We start from the raw sequence: 13,021 nt of genomic DNA, 5'->3' as shown, positions 1-13,021 counted from the left end.
CCTGTGTGATCCGTATTGTAGTTCTGCGATATTTGAATTGTTTCTTTCTGGCTGCTTGCAGTATTTTCTCCTTGACCTGATAATTCTGGAATTTGACTATACTATTTCTTGGAGTTTTTGATTTGGGATCTCTTTCAGGGGGTGATAAGAGGATTCTTTCAATGACTATTTTACCTTCTGGTTCTAGGACCTTGGGGCAGTTATCCTTGATGATTTCTTGGAAGATCCTGTACAGGGTTTTTTTCATTGGGGTTTTCCAGTAGACCAATAATTCTTAGATTGTCTCTCTGGATCTGTTTTCCAGGTCAGTTGTTTTTCCAATCATATATTTCATGCTTTCTTCTATTTTTTCCTTCCTTAGATTTTGCTTGACTGATTCTTGATATCTCACAGAGTCATTAGCTTCTACTTGCCCAATTCTAATTTTTAATGTATTGTTTTCTTCCTTTAGCTTCTCTATCTCCTTTTCTATTTGGTTGATTTTACTTTTCAATGAGACATTTTCCCCATTTATAGTCTGAATCTCCTTAACCATTCAGCCGATTTTACTTTTTAAAGATTTATTTTCATTGGTGAAATTTTTTTCCATTTTTCCCATTTTTTCTTTTACCTCTCTAATTTGCTTTTTAAAATCCTCCTTAGGGGCAGAGCCAAGATGGCAGCTGGAAAGCAGGGACTAGCATGAGCTCCCCGCTGAGTCCCTCCAAAAACCTATAAAAAATGGCTCTGAACCAATTCTAGAACTGCAGAACCCAAAAAACAGCAGAGGGAAGCAGGGCTCCAGCCCAGGATAGCCTGGATGGTCTCTGGGTGAGGTCTATCCCATACAGAGCTGGGAGCAGAGCGGAGTGGAGCACAGCCCAGTGTGAGCGGCTCAAACCAACCAGACCAGGAGCCGGGCGGAGTGTGCCCTAGCGCCCTGAATCAGTGAGCTGCTGCAGTTACCAGACTTCTCAACCCACAAACACCAAAGACAGTGGAGAAGGTTAGTGGGAAAAGCTGTGGGAGTGGAAGGAGGTTAAGGTGTTATTTTCTTCAGTATTTTTTTGGGTCTCCTTTACCAAGTCATTAACTTACTTCACAAAATTTTCTCTCAGCACTCTCATTTCCTTCCCCAATTTTTCCTCTATTTCTCTTACTTCCTTTTCCAAATCATTTTTGAGCTTTTCCATGGCCTGAGACCAATTTGTATTTTTCTTGGAGGATTTTGATGTAGGATCTTTGATTTTGTTGACTTCTTCTGGCTGTATGTTTTGATTTTCTTTGTCAGCAAAGAAATATTTTATAGTTTGAGTCCTTTTACACTGCTTGGTCATTTTCCCAGACAATTTCTTGACTTTTGAGCTTTTTGTCAGCATATGACTGCTTTCAGAGTAGAGAGTGCTTTGTCCCAAGCTTCAGGGGTTTTGCGCTGCTGTTTTCAGAGCTACTTCTATTCTGAGGTGGTATGACGTTCCTCTCTTGGCCTGTGGTCTGTTCTGTGAGTGCAGATACTCCTTTTTGCTATGTAACCACCAGGAGGACTCCCTCTCCATAGTCACCAGAAAGTTATGCCACGTCAGCACTCCTCCCCCTCCAAGAATCACCAAGTAGGATCTCGACCCAGATCTAAGTAGGGAAAAGCATGAGAACCTTACCTCAGCACAAGCAAAGCATTCTTTGTACTTCTGCTCTGATCAGTGACTTGATTCCTCCCATGTGGGCCAGGGGCTCCAGAAGCAGCCGCCACCACTGTGCTATTGAGGCTGCTGCTATTGCTTCAACCACCTCTGCCACCCTTGGGCTGGGGCTGGACCACACACTTCTCTTACCCAGATGCAGCAGTTTTCTCATTGACCTGCTCCATTGTCTTGTGTTTCTGGGTTGAGAAGTCTGGTAACTACCACAGTTCAGTGATTCAGGGCCGTGAGGCCTGCTCTATCCAATCTCCTCCCAGCCTGGTCTGTCTTGGCATGGCCCAGATTGGGCAGCACTCCACTCCCAGCACGGTATGATAGATCCTTCCCAGCATCCTTCCAGGCCATCTTGGGCTGGAGACTTGTTTCCCCCTGTTATTTCATGGGTTCTGTACCTCTAGAATTTGTTAGAGTTGCTTTTTATAGTTGTTTGGAGGGATTTGGGGGAGAGCTCAAACAAGTCCCTGTTTTCAAGCTGCCATCTTGGCTCCACCTCCTATGCAGCTCTAAAGTGATTTTCTTAAAGAATAGGTCTAATTGTTTTACTTTTCTCTATTCATCAAACTACAATGGCTCCCTATTATCTGCAAGATGAAATATAAAGTACTCTGGTGTTGAAAGCTCTTCATAAACTGACCCCTTCCTGTTTTTCCAGTTTTCTTATATTTTACTCCTTTCCATACCCTCTGTGTTGCAGCTGCACTGGCCTGCTTGTTCCTTCCATGTGGTACTTCCTTTCTTATTTTTTTCCTGTTTGGCATGCTGGGAATCCTCTCCCTCTCCATCTTTGCTTTACTTCAAGACTCAGCTCAACTCTCAATTTCTAAAGGTCTCTTCCAGTGCACTCTGCTTCTGGTGCCTCCCCCTCTTAGGTTACCTTCTATTTATTCTGTATATATCTTGCATATACCTAGTTATTTCCATAGTGTCTCCTTCATGAGAATATGAATTCCTTGAGAACAGGGAATTTTTGGCCTTTGTTTGCATCCCTAGTACTTAGCCTAATATATGGTACCTGCTAGGTACTTAATAAATGTTCTTTGGCTGCAACTTATATCCTTGGAGTTTGTCTGAAATTAAGTGACTTTCCCAGGGTCACATAGGTAGTATCTATCAGAACTGAGACTCAAACCCTGGTCTTCCTGACTCCAAGGCTAGCCCTTTCTCAATTGTATCATGTTTGCTCTGGGTGGAGCAACTATAGTCATCCCTATTTTACCAATGGGGAAATTGACATTTGGAGTGCTAAGTAACTGATCCAATTGCACAGCTAGTCCATAGCAGAGGTCAGATTTGAGACCAGGTTTCTGCAACTTTTCCTCTACTTCTCTAGAAGTTTTTGTCAGAGGGGAAAAGAAATGTTGTGCCCAATTTCAGTAAAGACTTTCCAATTGTTTGTGATGAATGAGGACAATTCTAAAAATACACATGTATGTGATTATAAACATTTGTTCCTAAGAGTCTCTTTGTATTCATGCAGTTTGACTGTTTCAGGATGAAATTTTGCGGCTGTTTAGGTTATAAAATTGATGAAGTGGAATAATGCCTTTTACTGTTTTGGGAAAAGTGATACATTTTGAAAGAATACAAGTTCTGCTTTGGAAAATAACAACAGAACATGAGAGGTAATTACTTTGTGACGATTTTCACTTTGCTGGTTGCCAGCTACCTATTTAAACCCTCTTTTTTCCCTTAAAGTGGGTGGTTAGATAGGCCAAGGAGGAGTAAAAACAACTGAACCTTTACAAGGTGAAAGGACTTGATTCTGTATAAAGATGTTGGGGCATTGATAGGCATCTTATGTAGCTTGTGCCTTAAGGCAATTTAAGAGTTCAAGGTTAGGAGTTTACCAGACATTAACATGCTAACAAAGTCTAAGGAATGTCAGGAATTCTTTCCATGATATTTGTCCCAGTCATACATGTGGTTTTCATCACTCGCTGAAAAAGTCTAGTATGATTTGCTCTTGCAAATTACCTGGTCCTTGCATTTCAACCTGCATTCATTTAAGGAGAGAAAAATGTCTTAATAGTCTTAACGGATGGCCCAATTTACTTAGAGCAAACTCACTAGCATTCAGCAGTTTTTGATGCAATTTGGTGATGACTTCAGGCTCCTTCTTCTCTGTGCCTGGGATGTGCTGAAGGTAAGCATTCATTGGACGTGGGCTCCAGCCCTCACTCTGTCTCTTCTTAGCAGTGGAGTCATCCAATTCACTGCAATTCCACAACCATGTTTATCATGTATAAGACACTCAACTGAGTGCTAGAATTACAAAGAAAAAAAAGCTAAATGGTCTTTGTCTTCAAGCAGTTTATATTCTACTCAGTTCTACTCTCTCTTTCCTTTCCTTTTCTATAAAATGGAGCTAATCATATTTGCCATAACTAGCTCACAGAATTGGTAGGAAAAATAATAAATATATAAAATGTATATATAAATAAATTTATAAAATGTAAAGATCTGAATTGATTTGAAATAGCAAAGAACTATGTACAAACGATACAGAAAGGATAAATAGAAGAAAAGTGAAAATCAAATGATTGGCATGCTAATTTATTTATAGAAATGGAGGCATTTAAGATATTAATAAAATTAAATGATTGCTACAAAAATTAAAGGAATAGTATTCATAACCAAGTTGAACTCGATGTTCAATGCAGATTTTGCAAGAGAATTGTGTAACATAACAACAGAGGTTGTGAGAAATTAGTACCCACCAAATAACTAGAAAGACACAATCAGATGGTCAGAATTGTTTGGAGGAGGCTGACTATCATTAATCTTCTGGGAACAAATCCTCAAACAACAAATATAAACCTGAAAACACGCTTGAAAATTCAATCTCTATTGGAATCCAAGCATTGTCACAAACAAAAATGCTGCCCTCTGCTCCCTGAGCTTAGCAATGACCAACACAAATTTAAGAATAATATTTTCGATACATGTTTCCCTACTGAATGTTCACAACCTCTAGTTTACATGGAATGAAAAATTCCCAAAACATAGAGAAACTAGCAGATGAAATCAGAACCATATGGGAATAGGAAGAGAAGCATATTTATTGGTCACCCCTTTTGCTACTACTGTTCTCCCAAAGATGATTTCAATTAACCTACAGAAAGTATTAATATTTTTATTCAATTAAAATAATTATCCAATTATTGTATAGCCTTATGACCCTTAAACATAAATATAATATATAATAAAATATATAAAATACAAATATGTAAATTGTAAATAAAAAGAGGATAGTGACCTCTCTGAAGACTGCTCCTAAATGAACTCCATCAAATATATGATGAAAAAAGTGATGATGATGATGATGAAAAAAATTTAATGTACTTTCGATTTGTCCACAAATAAGCTGTCAGATGGAAACTTCCTAGAAGGATACACAGCTGTGTTGGAGGGCATTTCCTGGATGTATAAAGGATAGCCTAATGTACAAGGCTCAAAGCTTTCACTTCTTAAGACTTCAGCATGTCTCAGAGACTTAGCAGTCAATTAATAAGCTTTTAGTAATCATGTACTATGTGCCAACTGCTATGTTATTTACTAGAGACACAATGAAACAAAAAAAGACAATCGCTGCTCTCAAGGAGCTCATTGTCTGATAGGGGTGAAAACATACAAACAGGCATGCACAAAACAAGATACAGATGGGATAAACTGGAGATAATCACAGAGGGAAGGCATTAGCATTAATGATGATAACAAAAATATCCTTGTAGAAGGCGGGATCTTATCTGGGGCTTGAAGGAAACCAGGGAAGCCAGGACATAGAGATGAGGAAGGAGAACATTCCAGGTATGGGGGCATGAGAAAATACCAGGAGCTGGAGATGGAGTGTCTTGTGCAAAGAGTTACTAGTTTGAAGGGTACTTGGTAGCGAAAGATAGGAGGGGGAAACGTTATGAAGACTTTTGAGCACCAAAGAGAGGATCTTCCAGGTGACAGAGAACAATTCAAGTTTATTGAATGGGTTGGAGAGGAGGGACATGGTCAGAACTGTGATTTAGGAAGACTGGTTTGATAGCTGAGTAAAAGATGGGTTGGAGTGGTAAGCAACTTGAGGCAGGGAAATGAACCAGGAGGGTATTGCAATACTACATTTGTCAGGTGAAGTGGGCCTCCACTAGGATGGCTGCAGTGTCAGAGAACAGAAAAGGGCATACATGCATGAGAGATGATATGTATCAAAGGTAGAATTGACAGAACCTGACAATAGATTTGATATGGGGAGTGAAAGACAATGAAGAGTCCTGGATAACATCTAGGTTTGGAGCTTGGGTGGCTAGGAGGATGGTGGTACCCTTGAAAGAAATATAGAAATTAGGAAGAGAAGAGGGAAACATTTTGGGGAAAAGATAGTGAGTTCAGTTCTGAACATGATGAGTTTGAGATGCATGTTCAGATCAAGATATCCAATAGGTAATTGGAGATGCAAAATTGGACATCAGCAGAAATGTTAGGACACGATAAACAGATCTGAAAATCACCAATATAGAGATGATAATTGAATCTATGGGAGATGGTATAGATGGAAAAGAGAAAGGATTAAGAGAATAAATGCCTACTATACAGCAGGCACTGTGCTAAACATTTTACAAACATGATCCCATTTAATCCCCACAACAATCTGGTGAAGAAGGTGCTATTATGATCTCTGTTTATAGTTAAGGAAACTGAGGCAGACAGAGGCTAAATGGATTGACCAGGTTCACACAGCTAGTAAGTATCTGAGACCAAATTTGAAGTCAGGACTCTGAGAGTAAGGCTGTGTTATCTGATCAGTTAAGAGGAACATGGGGACAGAGTCTATGTTGCTGAAACCTGGATTGTAGATGGTAATTATTTCATCGACTTGTGTTCCCTTATTGTAACACTAAACCTTTTTCCTCTGGCATAGAGAAAGGCTATTTCTTAAAAGTTTGTTTACCTTAATTTACTTTAAATGTCCAATTTTAATGTAAAGGTTAAAAAAACTTTGTTGTTAACCACAGGCATTCAATCTGGGTGTACTTACTAGGAATAAAATCAATAAGAAATGATCAGGAGAATTCATCCCAGAATAAAAAGAGAATGTATCAGGAAACCCATCTAAGTAATAAGTTAGTACAAGCAATGGTTTTTCTAGGCTAATGGGTAGGCTGAGACATATAATAAAAATGACAATTCTCCCAAAGTTAATTTCCTTGTTCAGTGCCATACCCATTAAACTATCAAAGTATTATTTTATAGAGCTAGAAAAAAATAAAATTCATCTAAAAGAACAAAAGGCCAAGAATGTCAAAGAAATCAATGACAAAAATGTGAAGAAAGGTGGTCTAGGCATGCCAGATCTCAAACTATATTATAAACTGGTAATCATTAAAACAATCAGGTACTGGCTAAGAAATAGAGTGGTGAATCAGTGGAATAGATTAGGCACAGAGTACACAGCAATAAATGATAATAGTAATCTAATATTTGATGAGCTTATTTAGATATGAAAAGTAGTATGTATATGCATGTATGTGTGTGTGCATGTGATATCATGGGTCTTTCAGTGTACATAACAGAATAACTTATGGGCATATGTTATAGCCAAGATCATTTACAAAAAAAAATTTTTTTCTGTGTTAAGCTTTTACTCATCTTAGGTCTCTTTAATGATAAGAACAGAGCTTTTACTATTTTTTTAATCAACTGATTTGATCTTGCATACAAAAATTAGGTTACTTAGCAAAAGTTGTCATCGTTTCTATCTTCTGTACCATGCATTTATTGCGATGCAGACAGACAATACATGGTGAATGTTGAGTTAATTCCACAGTATGTTGACATACTCCTATATACAGGCTCACTGCAACTTCATCTTGCACTGTTTTGAGGAGTTATGGCAGTAAAATACACATCATCCAAGTGCTTCCCTATCAGTCCTGTACACAAGGTAGGGGGATGAGGTCGTTTTGTAAATCACAGATATTATCCAAAAGCCTAAATGGTTTAGACAAATTGAGGTATTATACAAACCAACCATAATGGATTTTTTCATGAATAGGCCCTTAAGTATTCTCTGAGCATTCTTTAACAATTGTCTTCTGATAAATGGTATAAATAAAAGAGTGATTAATGAATTTATAAGGCAGGATGTTGATAGGTCTTTAGCTAAACAGAAAAACCGGTTGATTAGTGCTAGAAGCCTGCTGGATAGGTTAGCAGTGGGCAAGTCAGGATCTCCAATAATACTGACAGTAAATCTTAGACTTATAATGAAAAATGCCAACCTCCTGTCCTAGACACATATATAGGAATGTACCATTTAGCTTAATGAATAAAATGCATCAGTTAGTTGCAAAGTTAAATTAATAGTGAATTCACAGATGGAGAGAAGAATGAGAAGAGGAAAAGGCTCAGGATGCTATTGACTATCCAGAGAAATAAAAGACTCAGAGCACAAGAACATTTAGCTAAGGGAAAATATTTATGAAAGCACAATGGATGAATATGTTTTGTAAGTTGGTTAAGTGAGACTATACCTGGGAAAGCAGATTGATAACAATAAACAGAATGTACAAAGGGCATTAGCTAAATGAAAATGGACACAGGGCTTGGGCTCTTCAGCTCAGGTCTTACGTTAGCATCTCAGGATCTAGGGATTATGTTTCTTTCATTAAAGGCAAACTGACATTTGAGAATAGGGCTGAAGTTTATCCTCTGCCTAATAGTGTCAAAATAGTGTCAGTAAATGCAGAAAATAATTGTATTTAGATATAAGTATATTGTGATTTTCATTCACCTTACCTTAAAATTAATGAAAAATTACCTTAGAGTAATTTTTCTGAAGTCAATGTGATACTTCAAAAAAAAAAAAAACAAAGAAAATAAGTAACTTGTTCATGAGGACATGATAAACCAAGAGCCAAATAGAAAAGAAGAAAATTTTTTAATCAATTAAAAGCACAGGCACCAACTTCTTTTAAAAATTTACCTCTTCCTTGATGCTTTCCTAGAAAAAATCCTGCCTGGTCCTCATCTCTCTGAAATCAACCCAAGAGATTTCCAGCAGACTCTGTGCAGATAGAGTCTGCCCATCTTGCTCAGTTGTAGAATAACCCTGGAACTGTCCAGGGTAGCTAGCAGGAAATCTGTCCTTACTCTGTTGCTTCTATTTAAACATTTAGATCCATTGAATTGCTTAGCAATTTGATGTGAGTAGATCATTCTTGCGGGACTCTTTCCCCGGGTCCAGGTACTTAAGGAGTCACCTTTGAACTCAGGAAGTTATCTCCAGGATTATATCCTGAAACAAGTTATGTCCCCAAACAAGATTTTACATATATATCACAAGGAAGTGACTAAGGCTACTTCACAGGTCAGATATATGTTCATGTCCGAAGTAGAGGGAGGTGGGCAGATTATTTAGACCTCTGTCCCTCCATACACCCTCTCCAAAAAAAACTTTTCCCTTAAATACACAGAAAACAAAAGTATAAGTATCCACTTGGTTTGAATTTTCATTGTAACTGCTCTTCTGCTCCCTATCACTGTATCTAGAGATAAATCTCCCTTGTTAAAAAGTTAAGTGTCTAGGGATGTTCAGGAGCCAGCTTGAATTGGCTCCTGAGAGCTGATTGTTAAATATTCAATGTGAGCATTTACACTTCACAAATCAGCAAAGCAGGGTTTAATTTATTGTTCTGTTGATTAGGCCTTGATTTAAGAAAATGATGGGGAAAGTGTTGATGACACAGATTAATCTTAAAGGTGTGTTTGCATACACTTTTCCCCAGAGAGTTAATGGTTAAATATTTACTATTGCTTATTTCTCCAATAATGGAGACTTTCATTCAAATTGGAGTAAAGTTATTTCTTTGCCACCTCCTATGGGAATACTTTCCTGATCCCCATGTTTTAGTGCTCACTCCCTCCTACCATTACATAAGGTGTCCCAAAGTCTTAGTGAAGCTTTAGGTTTTAATAATTTAAAACTGGACTAAGACTTTGGGGATGCCCTATATTCACTACAAAAAAATTTACAAATTTTATTGTATGCTTTGTTTTCCATCAATAAAATGAAGCAGCTAGGTGGTGCAGTGGATAGAGTGCCAGGCCTGGATTCAGGAAGACATGAGTTCATATCTGGCCTCAGAAACTTATTAGCTGGGCAAGTCATTTAGCCTCTGTTTGCCTCAGTTTCTTGGTCATAATTGTAAAATGTTTAGCTCAGTGCCTGGCAAATAGTAAGCACTATATAAATATTAGCTGTTATTTTTAAGCTCTCTGAGAACAGAGGCCACTCCAGCACCTAGTATAATGTTTCCCTCACAATAATGCTTGTTTAATTGAATAGCCTAAGTTTCCGTATAACAGATTTATTGTTGTTATTAGTCATTTCAGCTATATCTGACTGTTAGGGGTTTTCTTGGCAAAGTTACTGGAGTAGTTTGCCATATCATTTTCCAACTCATTCATTTTACAGATGAGAAAACTGAGGCAAACAGGGTTAAGTGATTTGGTCAGGGTTACATAGCTAGTAAGTGTCCAAGACTGGATGTAAACTCAGGTCCTCCTGGCTCTAGGCCTGGGCCCCTATCCACTGTATCACCTAACTGTCCTAGTTGTATGACCATTGTGTATCAGTTGTATAACTGATACTAGTTACTTCTCAGCTTTTCTGTTTATGAATTTTTCAGTAAATTGACCTGGGTGTAGATCACTACATATACTGTCAGCCTTAGTTGATACGTTGCTTAGTTTTGCTAAGCTGTTTTTTTCTCTTCTCTTCATTTATTTTTTTTAATAATAAGGAATGTCTCACTAATTATGAGGGGTCAAGAGATACAAAAAAAGAAAGTGATTTAAAAATAAGCAGAGGAATCAGTAGAACACTAGCTCTAACTTTGAAGCATTAGATAGTTGAAACTTGAAGACCAGGGAACAGATTACGTTCATAATGTGGAAGATTGTGTTGAGCCTAATGGCCAAAGCCTTACATTGACAATCAAGAGACCTGGATTCTAGTCCTAGCTCTGTTAATAACCAACTTTGTGACAAGGTCTCCCCATCTTTTTGAAAATACAGACACATCTTATCTTTCTGCTCTATTACCCAGTAACTCTAAAATAGGTGAGCTGCCTTGAAAGAATGGTTCTAATCAGTTTTGAGGTGAGCCATTAGACTCAGCACACAGAGAACCTAGGGTGTGATGATATAATATATAGGCATCTCAAACAGCAAACAAAATAAAGCTTTAAGTCCACTCTCTAGACTTCGACTCCTGGCCACCAGCCTTTCCACCTTAGCAGCATCCCAACCCCGATGCCATCTCTCCTGAGTAATGAGCCCCTATCCAAGATCAACATTTCATAAGAGATTCCAGACATGTTAATTTCATTTCTGAATTACCACAGTTTTTGGACTTGGCCACCTCTTCAATAGCAGCCTTCACCCCAACCCCTCACATCTCTTCTCCCCCTTTCTGGCTCTCCTTTAGGTGTTCCTCCATTACAATGGGAGCTCCGTGAGGGTAGAGTGAAAATAGAGTGAAACTGTATTATGAAGTGGTGATCATGAAAACAGTCCTGTACTGGCTAAGAAATAGATTGGTGGACCAGAGTAATAGATGAGGTATACAATACACAGTAGCAAATGACCGTAGTAATCAAGTGTTTGAGAAGCTTATTTAGATGTGAAAAAAACTGTGTATATATGTATGTATCTGTGTGTGTGTGTGTGTACGGGTCTTCAAATGTATATAACAGATATAACAAATGTATATATCAAATGTATATAACAGCCCAAATCATTAATTATTTTGTATTTTTGCATTTGTACCATCTAATTCTACTACCATTTTCATTTAGATTTTTTTTTTGGGGGGGGTGGTGTCAAGAGCAGTCAGTTTGGAAATTTCCTCAGCTGGAGTTTATGAACTCAGACAGTTGGCTAGGGCATTGAGAACTTAAGCTAAAGGTCATAAAGGTTTGAACCTGCATCTTCATGACTCTGAGACTGGCCCTCTATCTACTGAACCATATGACCTTTCTTTATACTACCTACTTACAGATGGCATTGAGAGCTATAAAAGTTAGAGACTTTACCCAAAGTTACACTTGAAAATGAACAATGCTGTTGAAGCAACCATAAAAAGGGGCACATTAGCAATATGTAACAACTATTTCCATGGTAACGAACATACAATGTTCATAGGGTATGTCATGGAAACATGGCTTGCAAAAATCAGATTAAATGAATGATTCTCATAGCTATACTCTTCCAGGAGAAACAGATACCCTCTTTTGGGTGTGTTTGTGGGGTGGGGGGGATTGCATTTGACTTCTCTAATCAGATTTGTTTCCAACCAATAGAAACAAATTCAAACAAAAGAAAATCCCTTATTTCATCACAACAAAAAATTCTTTCTATTCTGGAATATGAACCATTCCCACCTTCTTATATTTCTCAGTGTAGATCCTCCTAAATTACATGGATGCCTTTCATAGACTGGCATTTCAAAGAAGATCCTGATCTATTCATCTCAATTCTAAACCTCAGCACTATCCTGTCTAACTGTCCTAAGAGCCATCTGGGTGTTCAAATAAAAATTATCTACCGATTTATCCTTGTATGTCACCGTATCACAGAATCTCAGAGTTGGAAGAGACCTCACAGATGGGCCTACCCAACCTTCACTCCAGTGATTGGATTTAAATTCAGAGGCACTGATTCTAGACTCTGCTCTTTTCATTGTACCATTGGAAAATAAATGAATCCTGTCAAGTCTAGGTTGGGGGGCAGGCATCATTGCTTACTACATAGACCAGAGGAGGGGAACCTGCAGCCTTGAGGCCGCATGTGGTTCCCCACCCCTGACATACACTAAAGAAGACTCCAGCAGGCTAAAAGAGGGGGAGAAAATCTCAGGAATGGAGAGAATTATAAAAACTGCACTGAAGTTGAGAAGATCTGGTTTTGAATCATTCCTAAAACATTTATGGTCTGTATGAATATGGGCAAATTATTGCACCTCTTTGCATCTCACTTTACTTATCAATGAGAAGATTGGACTTGATCAATCAGTCAGTCAATAAACATTTGTTAAGTACCTACTAGCCGCAGGCATTATGCTAAGTATTGGGGATATAAAAGAGGCAAAAGACCTTGCCTGCCCTCAAGGAGCTCACAAACAAGGAGATAACAAACAAATATACACAAACCACATATACAGGATTAATAGAAAGTAAATAGTAGAAAGAAGGCAGTAGGATTACGTGAGATTGGGAAAGGTTTCCTATAGAAGATGGGATTTTAGTTAGGACTTAAAGGAAGTCAGGGAAAGCAGTAGGTAGAGATGAGAA

The sequence above is a fragment of the Trichosurus vulpecula genome, chromosome 1 (assembly GCF_011100635.1).
Source record: "Trichosurus vulpecula isolate mTriVul1 chromosome 1, mTriVul1.pri, whole genome shotgun sequence".
NCBI lineage: Eukaryota > Metazoa > Chordata > Mammalia > Diprotodontia > Phalangeridae > Trichosurus > Trichosurus vulpecula.
This window is presented reverse-complemented; position numbering follows the sequence as displayed.